Source organism: Neodiprion pinetum, chromosome 2 (assembly GCF_021155775.2).
Source record: "Neodiprion pinetum isolate iyNeoPine1 chromosome 2, iyNeoPine1.2, whole genome shotgun sequence".
Classification (NCBI taxonomy): domain Eukaryota; kingdom Metazoa; phylum Arthropoda; class Insecta; order Hymenoptera; family Diprionidae; genus Neodiprion; species Neodiprion pinetum.
This window is the reverse complement of record NC_060233.1, coordinates 16,118,149-16,145,267: the sequence shown is the minus strand read 5'-3', so window position 1 is coordinate 16,145,267 and position 27,119 is coordinate 16,118,149. Positions and strand designations below refer to the sequence as shown.

At 37.0% G+C, this 27,119-nt stretch overlaps 1 protein-coding gene across 1 annotated transcript in view; it reads left to right on the top strand.

Moving 5' to 3' along the window:
- Positions 1 to 10,569: 10,569 nt before the first annotated feature.
- LOC124212071 (cytochrome P450 4C1-like) overlaps positions 10,570 to 27,119 on the top strand; it is a 38,410-nt gene continuing 21,860 nt past the window's right edge. The window contains exon 1 of the mRNA XM_046611802.2: positions 10,570 to 11,323. The gene's annotated coding sequence lies outside the window, so the exon portion shown is untranslated. The remainder of the gene's footprint in view (positions 11,324 to 27,119) is intronic.

Below are 27,119 nucleotides of genomic sequence, written 5' to 3'. Positions count from 1 at the left end.
CATCTTTGAAAAACAGTCTAGTGTTCTTTATCAATCCTCATGTTAGGAGTCAATTTTTGCATAATTGGACTCCTGAGGTGTCAATGTTGATGTTTCAAGAGGGATTATGACGATTCCGCAAATATAGCTAGCGCTATAGATCAAAAAAGTGTTAAAAATGTCGTTTTTACGGTATAAATGTAATTTCGGGAAGGTAATGGGGACTAGAAAAGTTGAACTCGGTAATCTTGGGTTTTTGGGTCGCTAAAAATTAATCCAACGTTAAAATTTCAATATTCAAAGTAGCAGATCCAATATGGCGGACTGAAAATATAAAAGTTGAATCGATTTGCTTAAAATTCATTACTCGGGGATTTTCGGGGTCGCTGAAATCGAATTTGATGTCAGAATTTGAAAATCGAGATGGCGGATCCAATATGGCGGACCGAAAATATAAAAATTGATCCTAATTGCTCATATTAGATCCGCTATTTTGAATTTTGAAAACGTCTCAGGTCTGACGTTACTTCTCAAATCGGCGATCTTGAGACCCCAGATATACCCAGTGTCAAGGAATTCGACTGCACAGAGAAATGTATGCTTTCAAGATGCTGTCGCACACTTCCGCGCAATACTGTTTTTCCAGTTTGATTTCGAGCGAAAGCCCCGACCTCTGATGATAACGGAAACCAGACGCCGTGGCGTCAGTGTTCCCGACAAAGTAAGTTGCATACAGAGCGCAGTCGGCCGAACAACCGCATTTTTGTCGATTAACCGAATCCCCTGAACGTTTCCATCGCGTTGTCGAGTGCATTTTGGATTTCAAAGGTAGGGTATGCATAGAGTACCGTGACGTGTAGCATGATATTCGTGGATTCAAGAGAAATATATATATATATATATATATATATATATATATATATATATATATATATATATATATATGTGTGTGTATATATATATATGTGTGTGTGTGTGTGTGTGTATATATATATATATTATAGCCATCCCGAGTATATATATATACATATAGTCCCCTACAGCTATCTGCTGAAAAAAAATATTATAGTACTGACTTGTCTTGTTATTTTTACTATATTCGTGTATTCGTGTATTCGGGAACATTGCACTGTATTAAGGAAATTCCCAACTATAAAACCGTTTGCTCGAGCTGAAAACATTAACTAAAAATGATCATTTTGAAAGCACTTTATTTGTTTTTTTTTTGTCAAGACCGAAATTTTGCACACTAGTCCGTGTCAAAATTCGAAAAACGTGGTTCTACGATACCAGTGTGTTATAAGTCTTTTGGCCAATTTAATAGTTGTAACTTGCTTTTTTGACGGCACTTTGCGTATTGATTTCATTTTGTTTACTTCTAGTGCGCTATTATAATTTAGCGTGTAGCGCAAAAGGAATCTCGTCCCTCTTGATTAGTTTTAGTTGCACCTACTTATTTCATTTCACTTTCCTTACCTGTTTTTGCGTCTTTTCAAATGCCTTTCCACGGGCTTGGAATGGTAAGCCTAAGAGCTCACAGGGTTCGACCGGTAAGATTCGAGGAAGCTCGCACGGGCCCACAACTGACAGCAATGAGCCAGGTGAAATTCTCCCACCTTCTTAGCATGTACGGACAATTGTTAAATACTTTTAAAACGACATAACCAAGGCCTGAAAGGCATACTCGCTCAGCACTCGGCTACAACCCATAATTTAGAGAAAGTGGCTTGAGACGAAACCTGCAGAGGAATGCCTGGGTTGCCTCCTTACATGCATCCAGGACGACATGTGGTTATCCACTACACTGGGTGTGGGGGTGGTTGCCCACGGCCGGACCCTCTGAAACCCCTCGACTCAATGCGGATATAAAAGAGACTTCACAGAGAACGGTCGTATCTTTAGCATCTTTTCCAACTATCTGAATAATTTCGCCAAGTCTTGTTACCGTGTCTTCGCTACAAACTCTTTTATTCGACAGTGTGGTCACGTATACTGTTATTTTTCTGTGGTAACTTATCACTGCGTGCCTGTAGTTGGATATAATGTGGACGAGACACGATAAGGCTGTGTCGTGAAGGTGCACCGGTTGCGACACAGCACCAGCGGCGTATTGTTCGAAGTCGTCTACCGGGCCAGGACTGTCCTCCTTCTCGAGACATCGTGGTCCTGTAATGATCTGGGCTTCTGGCACTCGGGAATCCTTTTTTTCACCGGTGATCTGTCCCACAAGAGAGGGCGGTCCTGGTATCACGGCGTAAAATTTGTATTGTGGCGATATTTGCAGAGGTTGTACCCTCCATTAAGTAATAGAGCTCTGTTAGTTAATTTAGCTAAGCGAATGATTATTCCGACTGCGATAGATTGAGTTAGAAATTGAGTTTGTGAGTTTTGGTAGTTCCGTCACACTTACATACCGGGACAATCTCTTGAAACTTGAAAATCAACTGCGCATGCGCCAAATAATTCAATCTCATTGGTCGGCGAAATCTTCTCACAGGGATAGAAACTGCTCAAATGCTGAGAAACTGTTTCAAATGTTGTGAATTAATTTTTCTAATACTTGCTTGAAAAGTTGGATTTAAAAAACTTGTGGAGCGTGCGTAAAGTACCACATTTCCGAACAGTTAGATATAACGACGTCGTCATGTGTGCAATATTGAATGCAATGCAATTTGCAAACATTTTGTTATCCGGGTATTGATATCTACTGCTAATTATACTGCATCATATGACGATGACAATCAGAATAAACAAGCTAATTTCGAGACTTGATACCCAAATTAGAGGCGAAGAGTATGGCTTAAATAAGGTGAATGCCTGAAACCTAGGTTTATGAATCAAATATATTATGTCGGATTCAGCTATAATCTAATTTCTGCTTCAGGTTTCATAATCTTAGAAATTATGAAGTCAATTTATCATAAATTGTATCCTTCTTTCAAAAATAGCGAGACTGACCCGTAAAAAGTGCATACAATTTATGATTTGATACCGGGTTATTTCGAGCATGCGCACAACAGGACATCTAGCATGGTTATTCCGCCTGCGCATAGGCAACTAAAGATACACTGAGCAACGTACCAGCCAGCATTTTGGAAATTTTGTCTATTTTCTAACGTTCGACTTTTTTCTTAAGTATTATAGTACGTATGTACCTATACAGGCTTGTGTTAAATGTCTAATGGTGTCCATACTCTGAATTTTCATCCAGCTTCAAAATATTTTAGCTATTAAATCAAAATTCAGGCGATATAATGAAATCTCACGTAGTTATTTTTATCTGTAGCGATGGTTAGGCAAAGAGTGAATCGGAGCAGGTGAAGGCATTGAAGCAGTTACGGAGACTCACGCAGGTGGATTTAGTCGTCCGTACACAAAAACTGATATTTGAAATATGTAAGACTGTTGCCAGACATAGAGAATCCCTGATTGGGGATGAACAATGATAATATCAAGCTTCTGTTTGATGTATACTCTCAAACAGTATTCCGTAATCAAGTATGTTACTCTAACAATAAGTCACCTATATTCGCCTCTGTGTTGACCAGACAATTCCATGAAAACAAATCATATTAACTTTAGAGGAAATTCTAGTCATGCTGACATAATTTTTACACACAAATCACAATATTTCATTGGAAAATACGAGAATGTTTATTCTGATTCAGTTATATTTTTTCTATTGAAAGTACCATATTCATAGCTCGTTATACGCGCAAACAATTACTGTGAATCCATGTTCATCCAGGCATATACTTTATTTTGAGTGTACAAATGAGTCCACATCTTACAAGACAATGGTTGCACTGAGGAATTTTCAACCAAATAAAATACACCTTATCAACAATGATTGAATAGCCAAAAATATCGAACGTTTCAACATGGATCTTGCCCAATTTTCAACGCTTAGCTGGTCAACAGATGCAGATGGTGATTTGCTGGACAGCGTAGTCAGGAAATGATCGCACGTAATTGTTTGGGTTGGAAACATACCTGACCATCTTACTATTGTTTTTTCTTTCTACGAACGTCTTCTACGACTTCCGAACTTTTCTCTATACACAATTTTATTGACCAATCCAATCAACCTGTTGATGATTTCATTTAATACACATATTTTTGCCCTTTCACATGTTCGAAGATCTTCAAATTCTGCCATGACTGAGGCACCAAAAGTCGACATATATCAATCTTTGAAACCGAGGATAACAATCTAAGTTAATAAATTTCAACTATCTAAGTTTCAAAAGTATCATATAATCCTGGAGCTACACGAAAAATGTACTTCGAATTTTATATCTAACGAGAAGTCCTTACTATGCTAACGAAATGATATTGTATACATCCCGAAACGATGGAAAATTTAAGCCTCGTGAGCAGACTTCTAAAAATCTACATGTCAATTTGTATGCTGTGAGTTGTTCCAACAGCAAAACGATCCGCGCGCCTGAAACAGGCAACTGGAGTTACATCTTATATCCACGTTGAGTACCGTAAAGGTATGTATATATGCGGTGTGATTGATATTTTTTCTCTGATATTGACTTTCCGGCCGAATATTCAAAAAAAATACAGCGCGGGTCAAAACATGGATACGAATTAACAAATTTTTTTATTAAGGCATTCATAAACTTCAATGGTTTTTTTATTTCTTTTTCTTCGCATCGAAAATGGATTCGAGAGGTTGTCGAAGGCCGTTGCAGTTGTGGAGGCAATGCTTTACACTTTACAACATTTGCAGGATAACTTTTATTTTGATTCAAATTTAGAGCTAGATCGACGTATTATCTATTACACGATGTATCAACATTGTAAAGTCATGATCATTGGGACACAACAATTAATGTGAAGTTTATAAACATTTGTAACATTGCGGAAATCCTTTTCCACATTCAGACTGAATTTTGCACATAAAACCCGAGGGTGAAATAGAATACAGTGGTTTCGATGATGGGAAACAGGTAATGGGGAATAATAAAATTATATTCCTAGGTAGCTCATTTTAAGGTATTTATTAATTATATGGAAAAATAATAACTCAAGCTTCAGAAACGATTCAAATGAAATACACAATTGAAGAACTTTGTGGGACATTTTTGATTTTGGAGAAGAATGTTGGGAAAAAGTGGCTTGTAAATATAACAAGTAACTCGAGGATTCATTGGTGCTATCATTTGAAAAACAGAGAATAAGATGAGCAGTTATTAAGAGGGGCTCCAGGCATCAATCTAGTGAAATGGGATAACTAAATCATTCGTTATCTGATACCTTTGAATCAGCCTATCTATTCGCACAGGCGTATATTTCGTTGTCGTTGTTTGATGGGACATGCTTAATTCATGTACATATTGTACATAGCATAAATTACAACCAAGCGATAATTTTTCATTTGCGTGAATTGAACAATCATTTTTCAATCTTAAGAAAATGATCTAACTAGTAGTACATCTGATTGTGGTATCAAACCTTTTCTTAGACAGGTCTAAAATATTTTTTATATGAGGCAAGAATTTTCACCCGTTTTTTTTAAGTTTGTGATCGGTACGTAAGGAAACCGTTTTAGCGATGGTAAAAGCGAGTCATGATTACGCATGCGTGGAGAACAATAAAAAGCATTTTTAAGTTCTAGAAGGTAAAAGTGGTCTTTTCTTTACTCCGCACATGTACAGTCGCAAGCAAATCTGACATTACGAGATTCTAACCTCAATTTCACACTTGGTGAAAAAACCCGTAATATACTCTTGTTATATGAAGCTCTGTGCGTAGTAAATAGGCAACACGGTCTCTTCACCTTGCATATTTAAAATTTTTTTATCAAGAATATCAATTTGATCTTCATCTGAGTTTTTCTAAAGCTGTGCACGGCTCACTCAGTTTCCAGATAATCACTTTTTCCATAACTTAATAAATTAACCTCGAAAATTTTCACATGCCGCATTCAGTACTCGGACATATATTTTCGCAAATATTTGCAACAATAATGGATTTAAAAGGCGATGTACAGGCATCAAAACAGCGGATGCAATTTCTTGGAACGTTTGGGGTTGAGCTTCCACCCTTATTCACATAACCATATACCGATATGGTCAGTAGATATACAACGCATGTTCTGAATACAGTTTCCTGTACAAATATTTTTACCGATACTTGGTCAAGACACAAACCCTTGTCTAAGATGTTCGAGGATGAGGGATATCCCCACTCTAATTGACTTTATCGATCAACGGATCATTTGCTCGACGTTATCGATCGTCGGTTAATTTCGTAGCTCTATCTTACCGAGAATTTGGGAATTTTCCTCACCTTCAAACGTTCTGCAAAAGCGTTTGTTACTTGGCGAAGTGTCGGTAAAATCTCGATACAGGTATCTGTATCTAAAACCGGCCTTGTATATCTATTATGGCCTAGCTTTCCGTCGTTTTTCCCCACAATATTCACTACTGACTGGTGATTGTTCATTAGTTTCACCGCTTAATTGATGGTTAAATTATGGTGAACAACCAACTAGATAATTTTCAGCCAGCATACGGTCAGACAAAATCTGTGGACGATCTACATTCTACCTGCAGTGAGTCACTCTCCTAATTTGTATATTGATCGAACTGTTTCGTGAACATATCGTCAAAACGTTGCGTCTAAAAGATTGTAAACGGCGATTAATTTTCTTTGTAAATCCTCAAAAATGTTTCCTATCTTTTCTTTAAATATAAATTTTAATGTAATTTTCTAGGATATAATTTAATTTATCATATCGAATTTTAATCCAGTCAAGTACATCAACAGCGTATGGAAAAATGAATAATAAACTGGAAGAGAAATAAAATAAAATTATGTGACGTGGCTTATCCCAATCGGAAGCCTGTAACGGGTAAAAAATTTTTCCTCCGTTCAAACTCTTTTGCCCGTATTTGAATTCAGTTGACAAGAGATCACAGGACCAATTAAAATCGCACAAAGTAATCCTCCGCTGACCGGAGCGAAACCCGCCTTAACCGTCTCATTTCCTCGCCCTCGACTCATTTTAGCCCCTTTTTCACCACCGCGGAAGAAAGTCGACGAACTTTTTCCCGCTGTACTCATGCGGTTAAATTATATTCCAAGAAGCTTTGCCAGGTTTTTTGCAAAGTCAGACTTGCGGTTTTATAGCGAGTTTGACTGGTCAGCCTTTTTCGATTCGTCCGAGCTGAACTTGTCACCTTTTCACCAAGTCCAGTGAAAACTTTTTCCACAAAATGAACGAGTGAAAAGTACGCAAATAAGCCAATGATTTTGTTTCTAGATTTCAAGTCCATGAAAAAATAAACGAACTCTATCATAAGAGATACATATTGCTCGCACTAATCGTTGTTGATGAATAATTAAATATTACATTGATATGGAGTTCAGGAGTCACTGAGAAGTTATCTCTATCAGGGTAATCAGTGAATCATCGTGAACTCTCTGTAAAAAATGTTTAAAATTTGGAAATAACATTTTGATTCACGATGGATTTTCGATCTTAGTCTTGAAATAATTCCTTATCCTGAGATCTCGACTTTCCTGTCAACGACTATGGGGAAAAATGTTATATTGTCAGGAACTCTGATTGTCTGTACTTTCAACTAATCTTTACTTTTGGATAATTTGAACACTTCGTAAAACGCGGTAGATATTCACAATCCAAAGTTTTCACACCGGATCTTTTCAAAATTAAAATTTGATGAACCTAAAGTATAAACATTTCCGAGAAAATCTTCATAATCAAACAACGAGTTCATGAATAATATACCAAAGAAGATGTTTGAAAGATATTTCAGAAGATGATTTTAGTGAATTCAAAATTGATCTGAATAAAATCACTTTTGTCAACTATTGAAAATTTAGTAGGACTTTCACCAGAGTCCATTAGAACCTTCAAAAAATTTACCATCATTATTCTGATTGAGCAGCACTCTAAAACAAGATTTGTTTTTGGTCAGCATCTGGCTTGACCCAAATGTGAGCGGAATTTAATTGGAAAACGGGTAGCCTTGGCGGAAGTAAGATAAACCATCATAGCTGGCCTAGCTTCTGACAAATTGTGACGCTGGATGAAAGGCTGGGATAATTCCAATTAGGGTTGGCTATTGCTGTCGAGCAAAGGCGGGGGAATGAGATAAGGTTATTTATTTGCCGGGCTAATTTATCTCGGATAAAGAGAGCTTAACTCGTAATACGGAGTGGATGAAAGCCGCGGACATCATGAGAAAGCCGTACCAAGGCTTGGTTTCGAAATGAACCGAAAACTGTTTTAGGCTTCGAGTTTGAGCTTGTGGTTACTTCGTTTTGCACGACCACTTTTTGACTAAAGCCTAGTAGCTTTTTTCCATATTAGTTTATTATTACAAAGCTTTGAGCCTCGGAATTGTCTTGTATCAAGGAGGTTGTTTCGTCAAAAATTTACATTTTTTATAAATTTTCAAATGAAAGTCGTACATTAAGTATTTATCTGATTATCTGTGTGAACTATGAAAATCTTTTTAAATACGCAGATACATAATATACCAAAATTATGAACATTGATAATCTTACTATTATATTGATAACTCATTTTATTCGCAGGCTATTTCATAAAAAGTCACTGCTGATTTCCTCTACCGATTGTTTTTAGATTGGTCCAATGTTAGAACGATTTGTTTCAAGCATTTTCCAAGGTTTTGGATTTACAAAATTCTATGGTTTCAGAATTGAAAATTTCAAAAGATGTCCTGAAAAATCTTTTAATCTATCTATTTGAGAAGTATTCAATGCCTATAATTTGAAAATACTTGTACTGATAGAATATAGATAGATAGAATACCAATTGATAAAAGGATCAAAATATCGTTAACAAATGACGTGAAAATCTGATTCGTAGAATCATCAAAATGTATAAGGTCCAAATATAGAACATCGAAAATATATAAAATCGAACTACAGAAAGACAAAATACAGAAAGTTCATAACATAGAACGGCAAATGCCAGAACCTGTGTACGATTCTCCATCACCGAGACGAATTCTGACGGTTTTACATTTGGGTATTCTATATTTTAACCTTACTATTTTTTTATTCCACCAATCTACAATTTTCTACAGTTTTCATTTCTGCAAATTAAGTTCGATATTGTGGTCTTTCTATTTATTAATATTTCTATATTCTTATCCCCACTCTTACTCGATACATTGGAAATCAATCCGAATCACACAATGAGGTAGAAATCAATCAAAACAATAAGTTACGATACAAGCGTTACGTACGCGCACGCGTATTGTACATCATTTTTTCTATTATCGTGCGCAAAGTTCGATTTTGCGCACGCATTTGCGTTTCCAAGGTTTCCCATACGCTGTGAAGAGCGTGCGGGAATGTATAAGAACGTACGCACGATACCGAGACGTACCTGTGTTATTACGTTATGTATAGTCACCCGTGTGAACTTCGCTGGCTCGAGCGCCGGCTTGCATCCCGTCGTCTTTGTCTTCTTTGGTAGACCTGTTGAACTTTGCGCAACTTGACAGAAAAAAAATATTATACGATACTCTTACGCTGCGTGGTGTACCCACACTCGCTACGCTCGGGCGAAAAACGCCGCTCGTGCGGAAATCACCTACTTTGCGCACTCGTATCGTAATGCATTATTTTATAACAGTTTTTTGAGCTAAACCGGTATAACTAGCGCCATTTGGCTTGATGATTCATGACTACGATCGCGTTCGTTGTATTGCAGCAACGTGTATTCGTCGGATTAGTCTACCACGTTTACAATTTTCTCATGTCGAACTTTTCTTTACAGGTGTAAAGTAGTCTAACCCGAACGTAGACGCACTGCTGCAGACAGCGGACGCGATCGTAGTCACGAGTCATCACGCCAGATGGCGATAGTTATACCAGTTTATTTCAGAAAACTGTTAGGAAATGGTACATTACGTGACAAGTCCAGGGTCACCCGCCCGCGCGAGTTATGTATATTATTTCTTGACACAAGTTGTGGTAAGTTCGCGATATGATCTGATAAAAGTGGTATTGGTACACATAGGCAAGCTAATATGACCTTTTGTAATCGATGTTAGTAATCCGAGCATCGCCTTCGCTCCTTAGCGCCGCAATTGTTTACATCGATTATAATCTGGTAAATACACAGTGCGCAGGAGTATCTTATTACAATTCTAGATGTCGCTGTAAAGGTAACATTCACTTGTCGCACATTCCGCAGGTACGGTAAAACGAACTCACTGCACGCTGTGTCAAAAATACCATTTCCTAACAGTGTGTGATATTTCCTAACTGCCTCTGAACTGTGGGGAATCGGGTACTTTGTGCGTCCGCCACAGCGCGCAAAGTTGAACTTCCCGTGCAGGTGTTACGACAAATTTGTTTTGATTTCCAAGTGAAGTGTCACTTCGTCTACCTTGCTACCGCCAGAGTACGAAATATTATATAAACAGTAAACACATTGTTCATACCTCGGTGGAGCTTGAGCACTGTCATCTTGAACTATCGAGTGTGTGATCACAGAGCGTGTGAGAGAAATAGAAAGGGTGGGAGGGAATGGCTAACCGAACGGTGATGATCGGTGCCTGTGCCTTCACAGTCCTCGCGTCCGTTCCTCTGAAGCCAAAGCACTTCTGCTTTTCCGTTTCGCTGCGGCCCGTCGGATTCTGTTAAGTGCCGTTCAAAGATAACTCACGGTGTCAAAATTCGCCATCCGAATGTTTTTTCGACACTCAAAGTTTAAAGTCCGGTAAAACAGATCAGCGGATATCAACTTAGTAAAGTCGAAAGCTCAAATTTTTTACACTGTGACGCTTCAAGCAGTTCGATTGAAGCTGAAAGTCGTCGACCTTTTTCAGAGTTTGTGAAAGCTGAAGATTGGATCCTGGAAATACTAGCATAAGCTTTGGAGCTGTAGAGGCGTTACTTTCACCATAATCACTTCGTTATGATCACTGCAGTGATAATAACTCCGTTTACCATTTGTCGAGTCGGATTCTAACTCGACTGGAGCAAAACTTTTTCCTCTCCCTCCGAGTTAATTTGCTCCTCAAAGTGAAGCGGCGTTATTCAGATTAAATCGCGGAATTTCTTATTCTTTTTCATCAATAACTCATTGTCAGAGAAATTGTAATAGAGACGATTAAATTTTCCACCGATCGTTGGTATTGTTTTTTCCGTCACGATATGTTTCGTTTTTCGTAATCCAGAGTTGAGTTGAGAATGGAATAAATTCAAATCCTGTTGCTGATCCTCACAGTGCTAAAATTCAAAGTGCAGTTAGAGTGACGTGCAAGTGCCTCGAATTCTCGTGCTGAACGGATTATCCTCTTCTCTTCGGTTACTTCAAAAAGTGAGTGTTTTTACCCTCTTCAGTATTCCTTTTAATGACTTCCAAATATTACGATAAAAGCCTTTGGTTAACAACTTCCAGCAACCGTAACATCGAGACGAAAAGCTATTTCGTAATTTCCGAAGACGAATGTTCTTAATTAGACGACTGCAATTAAAATGTAAAAATATTGCAAAACAGATATCACTTATTAATTTTTGATCCATTCATATAGTACAGTTATTAAAATCTCTTGGGGATGTAAAAATTATTCGAAGCAATGCATGTTTCCACAACGAATAGCTCACTCTCTATACGTTATACATTTAATATGCAATTCCTTGGCGGTTATTAAAAGTTGGGATATTATCTATATTCACAGAAGTGGTGCCAAGGAATAATAACTAGGACACTTGACACTTGAACTGATTGTGAATTCTATTTCCTATTTTACCGCCTCAGCTGATAAAAAAAAAAACGCTCGAAGCACGGTTTTATGTCTGACGTTGAGAAAAGCCAATGCCATGTATTATATTATTGAGATTGGATTCCACACACAAGTCACTTTGTTAGCTGAGAAATTACAACGAAGACACAACAAATAGTATCACTTTTCCGAACGTTTTAAAAAGTTACCTGACAATGAATTACAAATTTTCATGCTCCAGGCATTTATAAATAAGACAGTGAAAATATTCAGCGAAATGAAACCATCTGAAGTTGGTGAGTAATTAACTGTTTATGTGTAACGGATAATCAACTAATTCCAAAATACAGCAAGAAATTGAGCCGGAAATTACCAAACGCTTATTATTTCCCAAGTGTGAAAGAGCAAAGACTAATTTTTTAGTAGTTGTTAATAGAGAGTTACAAACCAAAAGAAAAGTCTTGAATAGTCGAACCCAAGTTTGTTGGTTGCGAAGGAGAAAGCATGAATAACAAGAGTCGAAAAGTATCCTGATTTGAAACAGATGTGGAATTTCATTCAGTTTTTTTTTTTTAGCCAATTAATCAATCATCCCTTCACTGGTGCGAAATTTGCGCAATGAAGGAATCACGTGAATACAACAAACGTTGGGAGTCTTCTCGGAAATTGTTTTGGTGGAAATTCTCGAAGCCGAAGGGATGAATAGTCGAGCATTGTATCCAGGTCCCCACTTTTCCCGTTTTACTGTCTCTGTCATGAATCATTGGCCGCTCCAATCTTGTTATATTTGAGGGCATCCGAGCTTCGATAAGAAAGGTGAGGACATTTTCGCTCGTGAAACGAGCTGGAGAAGAATATACGTGAAAGAAGAACAATAAGGGACAAGAGACAAGCTCTAATCTCGGTTTGACGAGGTTGACGTTATTAAGGTTGTATTGCTATGATCCGTTTTTAGGTAAAGTTAGATCTTTTCGTGAGGAAAGACAGAAAAATCCGAGTTTTGCTTCGAAACATAAGATAATTTTGTACCAAATTTTTCATCTTACACCCATAAAAGATAACTGAGGTTATTGCAAGCAATTTGGTTTGACTTCTTTTATTTACGTATGCAATGGCATAAGTGAATTAATCTTTTGTGAGTTTCACATATGCTGTGTACGTAATTCAATTAATTTTCGCTTCTCTGTTTTACATGTACACAAAAAATTTCCATGAAATATATAACCGATGTTTCGAAACTTCAGAAGTTTCTGGAATTCAAAAGTTCGTCTATTTAAATACAAAATTTGATTCCGAATGAAGATATAATACACTCATAATCTATAATCAAGCGTATCGCAAAAACTTTCGCGAATGAAATTGGATCCCTTTCGTATTCATCATTCGGCTAATAACAGATACAAATTTCTAACTCAAGACGCAATCAGCTTGATTTTAGTATAAGTGAATCGTCGCTTTGGTCTCCGAAATTTGAGAATTTGGGTCTAGTCCAAAAGGAACTGATTGATTAAACACGCGGTGCAGTTGAAACAGAAAGGCAAAGAGGATTTACGGTACCGTTTGACATGTTTGATTCAGATTCTCGAAATTTGAGAAACCGTGTTCGGATTAACGAATGTTTTTCAACAAGGAAACTTCTGTCCTTAAACGCTGCGTGTCGTAATTTGGGACTTTACTGCACGCTTAAAACGCAGCCTGACGAAGTTTTCAGTTTGGAATATAAATCAGCCTGTATAACGGCGGTAAATTTTTTCGATGGATCATTGCGTCAAAATAGGTTATTTATCAACGCCTGAATCTCAGTCCGTCTTAGATCTTATTTTATTTATTTTTTTCGCATAGACTGTCGTTGATTCATCGCCTCGTTTCGTGTTTTTCGAATTCTCAATGGCTGTTGGCTCTCGGACGGTTTTGGATACTTCAAAGAGGCGCGAACCAGCTTCACTGTCACGATGCTAAAATTAATACCTGTTCCAATATACGCGCTGACTCTGTAATTTCATTTATATCTTTACGCCTTTCCTACGCAACTGCAAAGTCCAGTCACCACTGTTTCGTTTATCAGTCGAATCGCCTTCGTAACCTCGAGCTAATGCAAATCTCGTATTAGCTGATAAACCCAGCGACCAATCGCATTTAGTATCGTTAAATAAATCGACTTGTGCATGCTGATACTTCAGAAGTAGGATCACATCTAGTTTTTTAGCTTGCCTCCGTCAGTGCTTTAATACTTTTTCCTTCTGTCAATTTTTTTCTTGGTGCATTGAATACTGCTGAGTAACTTTGCAACTGTGTTTAAGTTACTGTACGAACAAGGAACTTGAATTAAATGTTTTGGCTAGAAAAAATGCCCTATTCAGAACTCAAATCAAAATCAAAATGAGTCAAGTTTACGAGAGTAACACTTAAGGAAGTAATGAATAATATTGGGGAAATAGATGTTCATTTTATTGGATAACTCATTGTCAATAGAGACTGAATTTCATTTGAATTCGACTATCTACTTTTGAGTCAGCATCGGACGAAGAAATTTCTGTTTGCACTGTAATAATTCAGAAAATCGCTGGGCCGGTTTTGCTCAAAATTAATCGATTTTAAATTGAATTAATATTTGGACAATGGGTTTTTGCGATTCTGCTGGATTGAAAAGTATTCATTTTTGGAAAATGACTTAGGAATGGCATTAACAATTTCACTTGAACTTGATTATTTGTTCTGGATCGGGAACGATCGCATGCAGTAAAAATGTGGGAATCCGGTCAAAACCTGACCTTCATAATTTTCAGGATAATAAAATCCCCTGAAACCACCTAAGTTGCAAACCCATTCTGGTAAAAAAAATTAATAATTCGTTTGTTAAAGTATTGCTAAGTCTATTTCAACATTTGCTTGGCCGAAAAATGAAGGGTTTCAATATTAAAGTAGTAAAAAACATCGAGAAATAAAACACGAAATGTTGAGTCGTTCGTGCTTGGCGGGTAAGTAATTAATTCATACACGCGCATAAGTTGTCAACAAAAAAGTTTTTGTTTTGTATTTGGATTATTTATAATGTCGGGAGTATGCAAGAACGTATAATAATATTAAGAATTTACACTACGTGCATCTGTTGAAATAGTTTTTGGTCAATCGACAATTCATGAAAAATTAAATTGCTTTTCTCCGACTGATTTTTCAAATTGTTTAATCTTGGCAGTAAATCCATCGATTATTTCCATCGAACACAATTTTGCAATCTGCAAGGTGTATACGGATTTAAAAAAACTTCTGTAATAAAAATTAATGTTCAGGGATTCTCTCTTATAGTCAGAAACTAGTAAAATTGAGTAGGATAATGAGTTAGGTAAATCAGATTTGTCAGTGAGAAGTGATGAATATATGAAATTACCGATTCATCATCTCTATTACTGTTTAAATCGTCATTTTTTAAATTAATTTTTTCACTTAATTGCAATGAAGTTCTCCCTTAATGTTGTAGAAGAGTCAGTAAAGTTTCTGCACAGTATGCCTACAGTGTTGAAAAGAGATTTATCAAATTTTAAGACATTGAAAATAGTGATATCTGAAATGTGTCAGTTTTTTGTTATGAATTGAACAAAGGATAATAAATTTCGAAGAACTATTTATTTTACATGAATAAATTGTATCGCTTCAACATAACTAAGCCAATCTGGGGGATAATATTTTAGGAGATTTGAGGATGAGAGAAAAGCTAATCTTCTCTCGAATGTTCTGTCATATTAACCAATAACAAGATTTTAAGAAACTTTACACTTGTACGCTTTGTTGAAATTACAAGTGACTTAATTAAGCAATAGTTTATCCCTAAATACGAACACTTTATGATGATAATGGATATGCAATAAATCGAAAATTGATAGCAAAAGTCTCTCCGTGTAGTCATTATATCTATATTTCCTAGGTTTTCATGTACAACGTTTGCAGAAAAATATTTTAAAACCACTCGCATTATAGCCAGTCTGATCTTGGTCAAGCTACATCAATTTAAGAAGCATCATTCACCGACAAACGATTTCACATTGATTTGGATTGAAATGGTTGAAATGCATTTTCATTAAGGACCTGACGAAAAAAATACCCTAAGCAGTTTTATCAATCAATTTATAAATAAATTAATTACCGACAAACGTTCGGGTAGGTTAATCAATTAACACACCACCGAAAATCGATTGAAGATAGAATCAATCCAATCGGGGTGGCTTAATGTATGGCTTAATGTATAGATGTGACTATTACGACCAGATGATGAGGGACAACGAATTCCCTCGAGTCCCAATAGAATTGGGTCAGTTAGTATGGATTTTGAAATCCCTGGCGAAGACTAGCGGCAGATCTACGAAGTAGCGATTCCAACCTACCAGACGAATATTTCTTTAAATGCCGCCAATGCAATTGTTTAGATTTTTTATTTACATGGTACCGCAATAATTATTCATATTTATTCATATTATTTTTGTTCTATCATGTGTCGGTCTGTAATTGTTATTGTACATTTTCTTGTATTATTCTTATATCGTATTTTCTTTGTCTCTCCCCACTCCTCCCGCGACCTTCTGCGCCGTGAACAATGCGGTACGTCGTGTTCTGTAATACCGACGTTTACGGTATTGCCACAATTTTGGCTTGTACAAGGTGGTATAGTCAAAGTCTGCCTTATCCGTCCCGTACGAATTTCTGTTTTACCCACTAACTATCTGGTTTTTTTCTCATCCCCCCTGCCGCCTCATGTTCCCGTTTACCGGCTGAGCGTATCGTTTGGTTAGGTTAATTTTTTTGATTAAATTTTGTTTCATTCATTGACATTTTGTTTGCGCCGGGTTTTCGTCTCGTTGGCACTTAGTGCCTGACACCCAACATTGATTCTGAATCTTGCTTCTGTTTGCTTTATTTTTATTTCGGGGCCCGATAGCACGCCTGTGCGATCCTCAACTTCCGCGTAGGACAAGCGCAGCGGCACGTTACAAAGTCTTGATCTTCCGTAATTATGCTGCATCCACATGGCAGAATTTGATTAGTATTGCGATCGCTGAAACTGGCCATGGATCAAAAATATCTGGTTCCGTTTTCTGGTGTTGCTTCAGAAACTTTTCTAACGGTTTGATGCGAGTGAATGTGACTTTAATTGAAACTGCTCTGTAAGAGAGCACCGAGATATTATGTAAAATATTGAAAGTGTGTAATAGAAAATACACGATTTTTTTGACTTATTGGCCTTTAGACATGGTTTAATAATTTTTAGATGTATGACTGGTTCGAAACCCAAGTAAGAGCCACGCGTCAAGTTAGAAAACTGACTCGCGTGCATAGAGGCAGTTTAGAAGCTGGTCCCGAAATCTCACATAGCCAATTTCACGCCTCCGGTTAGTCACTCGATCCGAAAAGCAGACCGCAGACTTCCGGACGAAACTATTAACCCCAAACACCAAACAATGCTCGGTATGTGTGCTAGAGCCACGTCTGTTTACTGCCAATTAAAACATGCGGGTGTAATTCAGACACGCGATGCGCAGTAACAGCTTGCCTAACCCTATTTGAAAACACTTTTCATCCTCACGAATCTGACCAGTAATGGAAACACTCACTGTTAGTAGGCTAAAACAGTCGTGGATATACCTAATTCTATGATTTTGGTAAAAGGTGAAGAAGATATTTAAATATGGAGTCTAGTCATGGATTGCTGTGAATGTCCATTTTCTATTCTTCTTATTCTTCGTTTAAGGCAAAATGGCGGCCGTCGCTACATCGTGTTTACACAATCAAGTTAGGTTACCTGATAACAGAGAATCAAAGTGCACGTTGAATGCTTATCGTCAACGAAATTCAACAAAAAAATACCGATAGTCATACCCAGTTTCACGAATCTGGTGAAGAATTAAGAAGATAATATTAGATACTGAGTCGATTCCCGAATTCTCATCTTCTTCCTCGTTACAAGTAATACCGTGGAATTCACGTTATCTGTGCATGTAATCAACTACAGTTACTCGGAACGGAATCAGAACCCATGATTAGTAATTTTTGTCCATGAAACTCATTGACATCACAAATATTTTTTGATGTTCGTGTATTATAATTTCAAGGTAAAATAATACGAACTACACTACATTTACCATGTGAAGTTTATTAAATGAGGTGTAGATCAACCAATTTACTTCAAACAGAATTAAGGTCCACGATAAATTCTTGTTCTTGAAATTCATTGAAAGAAATGATCTCGATGATGCGTTTTGAGATTGAAAAATAATAAATTACACAGCAGCGATAGGTATGCTTCTTTCGGATTAGGCTTGGCGGCTTTGTACGTCATGGCAACTAATTTGAGTGGCAAGTGGTAATAAACTTGGGCTTTCGCACTGCGAATAATCTTTCTCACTTCGGCACGGCTCTTTTCTCTCGCTCTCTCTCTCTCTCTCTCTCTTGGGCCTTGCTACTTGTTCTGCTTTTTCGGCCTCTGAGTGGCAGCGCTGTACTTATGCCCGTTTCTAACCCGTTGTTGGAAAGTTAGGCAGGCACGCACGCAACCCTCTAACGTTTTGACACTTTTAGACACTTACGGACAGCCGACAGTGAATTAAATTAATTTAAACTTTTCCAGCTTAGGAGTTTTTGATGGCGGGGTAAATTCTCCGGCCCTTACTTATTCTCGAATCCACTCCTTACCCCGTTTCTTTCTTTACCGTTCTAACAGTTGAATCATGTAACTTACGAGTCGCAAGTTTGATATACGAACCTTTGTTATCTACTCGTAGCCGTTTATTACAGAATTTGTTAATTAATATTTTTACCTTCTTTTTTCCACCGTTTTCGAATCACTTTTTTCTCAACTTTGGTTTTGAACCAGCGGTAGCAAAACTTATCTAAAAGTGTTCCATTTTACGTTTTTGAAACTGGATCACTGTACTTTGATCATTTTTGTTTCTCTCAATCCAAGACTATTTTGTACAACTTTTACGCAATTGAATCGGATTGATCAATTTTTGGCATACAAATAAAGGCAAACGCGAGGCATAAATTACGCCTGAAATTTTGACGGATAATATAAATAGAGTGATGTTGGACGTTCAAGAAATTTTTTTTCTCAAACCGCGTGTCATATTTTCCCTTAAGAAAATGTGCGCAGGGTGAGTTTCGACTGATTTGAAACATTCATCATGTGTCTGGAAACATATTCTGCGAGGTCTTTTCGTTTGCAGTAACATTAGGCGGATCGAAAACTGTCAGATTTCGATATTTCACCAACATTTACTTTGCGTTACATCTTTATGATAAATGATCGGATCATCTTTTTTCACGAGAAATTGAAAACAAGCTTTTCCCAACAAATAGAATTTTCACAGTCAACGAAGTTCGGAATGTCAAAGAATTATATGAAATTCAGTAGTGAAATCAAAGCAATTTTTTTTTTCAAAAGACTCGGCAATATCGAAAGGAAATGTAAATTGATTGCATGCGAAGAAAATCCGCGGTTAATAATCATGGACAATTTTTTAGTAACAGTGAAGTTGAAAGCGAGATGTGGGGCGATGAATTTTCATCCGATCATGACAGGCGCTATGCAGGGTGGAGACGTTTTATTTTAATACTCTGACAAGCGACGTTCCCTGGGGGCATTCATGTACGCTCGCATCGTGCCCCGTCTGCTTGCTGACGACTGCTAATTGCCATTCTTAATTTTCCATTCTCATAACTCGTCGCCCGAGGCATCGAGCTGGAGTACCAATTGCGAATACATTTTTCGCACGTCACGTGCTCGTGAAGTAATAAAAGAAAAAAAAGAAAGTCAAATCAGGGATTGAAATGTGAATCTCAAGTTTATTGAGTTGAATTTCGATGAAAGAGTCCATCATTTATGTGAAAAATATTATAGGGGATTCAGCTCAGCTCGACCACCCTCCAGATTTCAACACTATCGATGTTTTTATATTTGATTTTTTTTTTCATCATACGTGAGTACACCTTTCCTGATTTTTTAAAGAGTTTTTCTAGATTTTTCAGCGGCTACTTCAAAATTGAAAAGTTGTATCAACAAAAAATTCGTAACATTGGATTCGCATTGGAGCCAATTTCGCGTGGGGAAAAAAACCAACAGAAACTGATTTAAAAGAAAGAAATGATATTTTGAGAATGTGGAGGTTTTCATTTTTTTTTTTTTTTTTTTTACATATCATTAGAATCAAAAGCTCATAATCTTAAGCACTGACTTGTAGTCATTCATTTTTTAGAGAATGAAAACCTAATTATGCTTCCCTTGTGAGAATTTTAAGTGATAAATATTTTATAGTTAAATCTTTTTGACCGAAGAGTGAATGCAAGAGAAATTTATTACTTCTCAACCATCAGTTGTGCCATTTTCAGCAAGTGCTCAAAGTTTTTAATGTTCTTTACAACATTTTTTGAATAAAAAAATTCGAAGTGTCGATGGCCAAAATCGGATTGTTAGTCTAATCTTTTGAATAATAGTACGATTACTTTGATGCAAAAAATATGATGCATTGAAGTGAGGTACGTTATACCGAGCTTCTCACTAAAACAGAAAGAGAATGTGATTGAGTAGTCAAACTGATTATGATTTTTTGGGCAACATTTCATCGTTACAGAAAATCTGTCTCTGGTGAAATTTTCCTGTCATGGGACAGATTCAATTACCAATCAAACGCAGTAAGCATGAAGAGCTGACGGTAGAAATCGGACGAGTTTTCAAAGCAAAAGAAGTGAACTTTTTTTTCTCGACAATAAAAGTGATGAGATCTTCGAAAGTTTTGGCTCTCAGGACTCGGCCCTGCATCCGTCAAAAACGGCTGACTCAGGCGTCTGCTTAATCGTCCGCTCGTCGGCTCGTGCAGACAGCTTCGAACTTAACCGCGTCGGCAAAACGTCTCAAACGTCACTCAAATTTGACCGTGCGTACGCAGAACGCCTGTTAGTCGGTCCAGAGGCATGGATGAGGGGGAGCAGGAAAGCCAAGGAGAGGGAAGAAGGGATGGGAAAGGACGAGGGCGGTGCAAATTGAATCCCGCGCAAGACGTGACTGCCCCCCGGGAACATTGGGGGAGGCTCGCTGAAAATCAAGACCCGATTTCCGACACAATGGATATGTAATAGTTGTATTGTACAACTTATTAAGGGGTAATGCGGCCTTGTAATTTATTTAACAATCTTTTCTTATTGGCTAAATGCTTCCTTAATTATTTAAAAATTATGCCCAAAAGTTTGTATGCGGTACGAAAAATTTTTTACATGGTCCGAAAAGTCGATTTTTCGAGTGAAATCACGATGCCGATTTACAGGTAATTTGAGAGCTTGGTTTAAATGCTTGCTTGATTATTTAAAAATGGTGCTCAAAAGTGTGTATGTGAGGGAAAATTTTTGACGTTGTTCAAAAAGTATATTTTTGTAACACCTGCACGGAAAGTTGGACATTGTGCACTGTGGCGGACGCGCAAAGTACCCGATTTCCCACAGTTCAAAGGTTTTAGGAAACATCACACAACTGTTAGGAAATGGTATTGTCGTCATAGTAGGCGTAAAGCGGGATATTGAGCCCGGTAAGCGAACCGGTAAATCCTGTTTACGCCTACGTAGGACGAAAAATATTTTTCGCACCACGGGCGTGCTACTTTACGCCCTAGGTACGAAAATACCTATTTCCTAATAGTTTTCTGAGCTGAATCGTGGTAACTAGCGCCATCTGACGTGATGAGTCGTGACTATGAACGCGTCCGCTGTGTTGAAACACCGCGTCTACGTTCAGGTTAGACTGCAACAAGAAGGCAACAGATTTGTGGCTGATTTGCCCCAAAAAAAACAGCTCCCTCAAATTGACGGGATTTTTGTAAAATTTTTTATTTGGGAACAATCCTATCTACTTCACTAGATTTTGGCATCTTATTTTAAAAAATTTTACGTCTTTTGTACTAGATTAAAAATTGCGATCTACAGGTGGTCGTCCATGGAGGTTATTCACAAAAAAGGAATTTCCTTTCATCAGCCACTCCACCGCCATTTTGTTTGAAAATAATGAAAAAAAAATTTCTTCTCATACTTCAAGACTTATATTAACACGCATAATAAACAAAGTGAAAAAATATTAATTAATTTTTCTTAGATAAATTTGAAAAAATAACGTGGACCTGGGTAAATCATGATGCTGAGTAAAAAACCATGTTTCTTTCATTTGCATTGTTTTCTCTTACTGAAAATTAATAATTATCATCCATTGTTCGAAATTAGGTATTGTTGGAGTGGCTTTTTTACCCAGGTATCCCATTTTGCTCTTCTGCAGCGCTCGAAAAACTTCACTTTACAGATATCCCATTTCGCCCCAGCTGCCTTATTTTGTCACAGGCAGCTCATTGTGATGAAAATATAAGCAAAATTGGGGTATTGTTTTTTAATTATTTGGAGACGATTTGGGGATCAGTCCTGAAAAATTTGTCAACATCCGGAATAAGGACCATCCTAGTGTGTACGTATTAGGGTGTCCATTATTTTGGTGATTTTGGATTTTTTCCGGTTGCGCCCCAAAAATATGGTCGTTTTATGAAAAAAAAAAATCCCCTATGAATATAAAAACTTTATGATTTTTTGAATTTGATTTTGTGAAGTATAAGAGAGTTTTGAGATTCAATGTGTTTGTTTGTTTCCATGTTACGTCGGATGTATAAACATTGTTCTCAATCATCAAGTTGATTCTTTCAGTCAATTTTAGTATACGAAAAAAAATAATAAGCGTCGAAAATTTTTGTCTATTTTACATTTAAAATTTCAATCGCCCTCCGCGTTTCATTTTTCGGGAGGCATCTGATTTACTATTTTTCTCCTTCCTCCAATTGCTAAATTTTTTAATACTGCAGGTACCCCATTTTATCTCAGGAATTTAATTTTTTTATACTGCTCCTTTCCTAAATCATTAATTTTTTGGGTTTCCGATTTTGTCCAAGGTATCTGATTTTGCCTCAGCACCACCATTTCTAACACGTTGCTATTTTGATTTCTCGGCCAATTATAAAATTTCTCACGTATCCCTAAGTACCATTCGATATCTGTGATTGACATTGTTCTGAGCAAACTGCACTTTCGAAAATCATTGAAAAACCGCTCCAGGAGAACCCCCTCGGATGCGACATATTTTGCGATTTTTATTTCGTCGAGATCGCGATCGATACATGATGTTTGATTCAAATCAACCCGTTCACTTAAAAATGAAAGTATTGACTCAAAATGTCTTTATTTGAGCAAAGAAACACTTTTTGGACTATTTTGAAATGTGGACATGTTTTAGAAATTGCTTTTTTTCTTAAAAATTTGTGATTATCTCGAAATATGAGAATAATTCTACAAAATAAATACCATCAATCTATTTGTCAGAAAATTTTACGCTTATCTCATATACTTGACAATTGTTTAATATGCATTATATCTCGAGCAAATCGTAAAAAAAGAAAATCCAGATTGTATACCATAGTGTGGAAACAAAGTGAATGGGTTAAGTCGTCGTTGTTTTGACCGGTAAAAAAAGAATAGTATATCTGAAATTTGTATACTAGATTCTTATTTTGGCCAAGTGATGTGACCTAAGTAGAATAACGTGGTATGATATTGTCTTGATAACTATCAGTAGCATTTTTTTATCTTGTGGCCTACGAATTTCGTTTCGAAAATTATACAGTGAGTATGAAAGTACCGACAATGTTACATTACATGTATAAGTTTTGTTCCAACCACCAGAGAGAAAGTATTCGGTAAAACAAAACATTCGAACCGGCATCAAATAATGGGGTAACGAATGATAAATATTTCAGATCGCGTGCAAAGCAACGCGGTCCGTTTGGAAATAGGTCGATCCGCTAACTGTCGGTTGAAATCAATATTTCAATACGTCAATTGTGTAACAACGAAGCGGATAGGTCAGTAAGTCTTTCCAATATTGAACCAAATTAAATGCCAACGTCGATGCCTACTGACAAGCTAAATTTTCCCCCTGAAGAATCATTCGTGCTCGATTAACAAATATTTTTCAACAATAGTGTCTCAAGCTGGATGCTTAATTTAGCGTAAAAATATATAAAAATAATTATCTTCGCAGAAAATAAACGATTTCACTAAGAGTGTTGCAAAGCTTTTGAAAATTGAGCGAACAATTGGAAATGAGATTAAAAAAATTCCATTTTCGACTATCAATTTTTGTTGTTAATTCCTGATTGAAATGTAAAATTTTGGAAAAAAAAGTATTTTAAAGTGAAAAGTTGATAAGATTATTGACGTTATATATTATTACAGACATGCCACATTGTGTACGAACGAATCTGCATCCGAACCTTTTCTGCTTTACACAGTTAATTCCATCAGAGTCGAAGAGAAGGAATAATAAAAAGAAGAAAGGCAATGGCGCTGAACATTTTTTGCGCGCAGGGTTGAATTGAATTCTAATTAAAAGACGCGTTGGAATTTCAGCTCGAAGAAGGACAGTGTCTGAACAAATTAGCGTGGGTAATCCAAAGTAATTAAATCCAGCAGAAAGCGAATTAAGTTGCTGGTCGTGCTGCGACAATTGTGAAAACTAATTAGATCCTTAGTCGCAGCCTTGGGGCCAGTTAACAAATGGCCGTCGGAAGCTGAGCACAAAGCTGCGAATTGTTCGTGTTTTTCGTCTTGTTTCCCGGTCAAAGGTGAACCCTATAAATATGTCAGGCACCTGCTGATTCATGGATGCGTTGTGCGGAGCAGAACTGTGAAAAGCTGAAAAACTGGAAAGAAAACGAAACGAAAGTACTTTATACCTTCGTCTCGGTTTTCCTGCTGAGGTGAAATTCGCCGTACCGAAGCATGAATTCCAAGGAGTTAGCCATCGGCTTCAGCAATTGCTGACGATGTAATTAGGCTAAAAGCTATTGCGTAAGCCTATCCGTAATTGCTTTATTTTAAGAGCAACCCGCAAGGTCTTTATTCAGCAATTTCATTTTTATTTTTTTTTTTCATTCCGAAGAAGTCCGTCATGGCTATGATAAAAAAACATCCCACTTCCCTTTTTCATTTCAGCACTTTTATTCACAAATATTTACCCTGGGATCAGAAATTATCTTATCATCGAATTTCTTTGCACCAAATGTCGAAGAGCGAACACGAATAGAGAACGGAAATTTTTAAGAATTGATCAAGGATGTATAATCGAATCAAAAATCTTGACGAACACAAGAATGATTTCACAAAAGTCTAGAGTTCTGTTCCAAGGCAATGAAATGACATTTCCGATTCTGTGATCGTTTATACGAATTTTTTCTAACAATATTGCGTTATCATGGAAGGACTGAGTGAGAACTTTTTTTTATCACGAGGCAATATTTAAAACCAGTGAATATAAACTAAAAATCGATTATCCACAGTTTCAAAGCGATTCCATCATTGGCTCGTATTCCGAATATGAAAAAGGTATCGTTCGTTTGATTTTATTAGACTTTAGTTAATTTTGTGCTTGAAGAAAATTATTGTCAATCAATGCAGGGAAAAATTTTTTTTTCAATCAAAATTTAAATGGAAAGACCTTCACATCTACTTTTCAAACTACGTTTTTATTGTTCCACAGTTTTATTAGTGAACATATCGACCTTTAATATCGAATAGCGAAAAAAATTGTCGAATAATTTAATCAATGACGAAGTGAAATAATGAACACATTTTTTTACTTTCTTTAGTAAAACTTTTAAAAAAAGGGAACATAGTTGTTCATGTAGAATTTTCAACTATTTTTTACAGCAAAATTTTTTTAGAAACAGATTACACAGAAACTGAGAGTGTTCAAATAGCGTAGAAAGTGATGAATGTATAGAGTTGAGTCTGATTCAGTGTTTGGCAGAGACGGAACAATCTTCATAAATTCAGTTAAAAATTAATGAGGAATGTCTTTGCAGCAGCGTTTTTTTTTTTTTTTTTTTTTTTCTATCCTGCGCTTCAAAGTTCGATTTGAAAACTGTAGAGATTTCGTCCCTAGCCATTACAGCCTGATAACTATTCATTCATTATTTTCCAGACTGTTGTGCGACTCTTCGGCATATAATTTAGTTAGAAGTTTTCCTTCGGAATGAGTTTCACGCCGAGTGTTCTCCGTACAACTGGGAAGAGACACTTTCGCCTACTTGCGCTTGTAAGCCGGGGTGAGAATTTCTCCCCATTCCTCAGTCTCGCTTCTGAAATTCGTATCCAAGTTTCTCTGATTTCTGAGGAGCCCAACTCGCGAGACAACAAGTTCCATCGAGTGATAAATCACTTGATAACAACATCCGTTCACTGCCGGTTCGGCATGCTCCCATGTTTCCGAAACATTATTGTTAGAAGCGGAAACTTTCTCTGCTAATTTGATAATCAACATTTTGCTGATTGCTCGACGAAGAAATTGAGCAGTTTTTTAGTGATCTCGATAATCCTTCACGAGCTCCAAATAATAATGCTTCACTTTCTATATTCATTGAAGTTTGAAGTGTTTCACACGAGATTCTGGAGGAATTCTTGCATGCGGTAATTGTCAAGTGTACAATTCAAGTTCCTGTGATGAATCCAATTATGGATTCAATGAATTAGATCAAGTGATCAGCGTTGTTCAGAATGTTTAGCCTGACGGCTCTTTCAAGCAGATGGCCATCCACAAGCCCGACCACGTAAAACTAATATCAACTTTTTATTTAATTAGCGCGTTTAACTACCTAGTAACATGGTATAGCTCTCTCGGTTAATTATTGGCCGTTCGGTGGGAGTTCTGGCGGTGTTTTTTTTTACCCCCACAAAATGAGCCGGTCTTAAACAAACTCTTGGTGATTGGAAGTCCGCCTGGGTATCGTGCGTGACCGATTCCCTCTACGGATGCCTTTTGGGTTTTGCTTTCTGCCGTATTCGAAGTCGGATTTTTTCCAGGAATCGTGTTTATCCCCTTGAACGTTTTTCCTTGCAGTTGAATTCGTTGAAACTGGGTATATATACGGGTTCTCGAAATCGCCGATTTTAAAAATGGGGTCAAAATTGAAAATGGCGGATCTAATATGCCGGACGGGGAATTTTAATGTGGTCGGAATGGCTCGAAAATGCACACTCAGAGGTTTTTTGAGTCACCAAGTACGATTTGATCCGCGATTTTGAATTTCACAATTCTGACGGCGGATTCGTTTTCAGCGACCCCGAAAACCCCCGAGGAACAAATTTCAAGCGAATAGGATTGATTTTCATATTTTCAGTCCACCACATTGTATCTGCCATCTGAAATTTTTAAATTCTGACTTTGGATTCGTTTTTCACAGCCCCGAAAACCCATGATTACCGAGTTCCACTTTTTTAGTTCCCATATCCTTCCATTAATTACATTAATTCTGCAAAATCATCAAT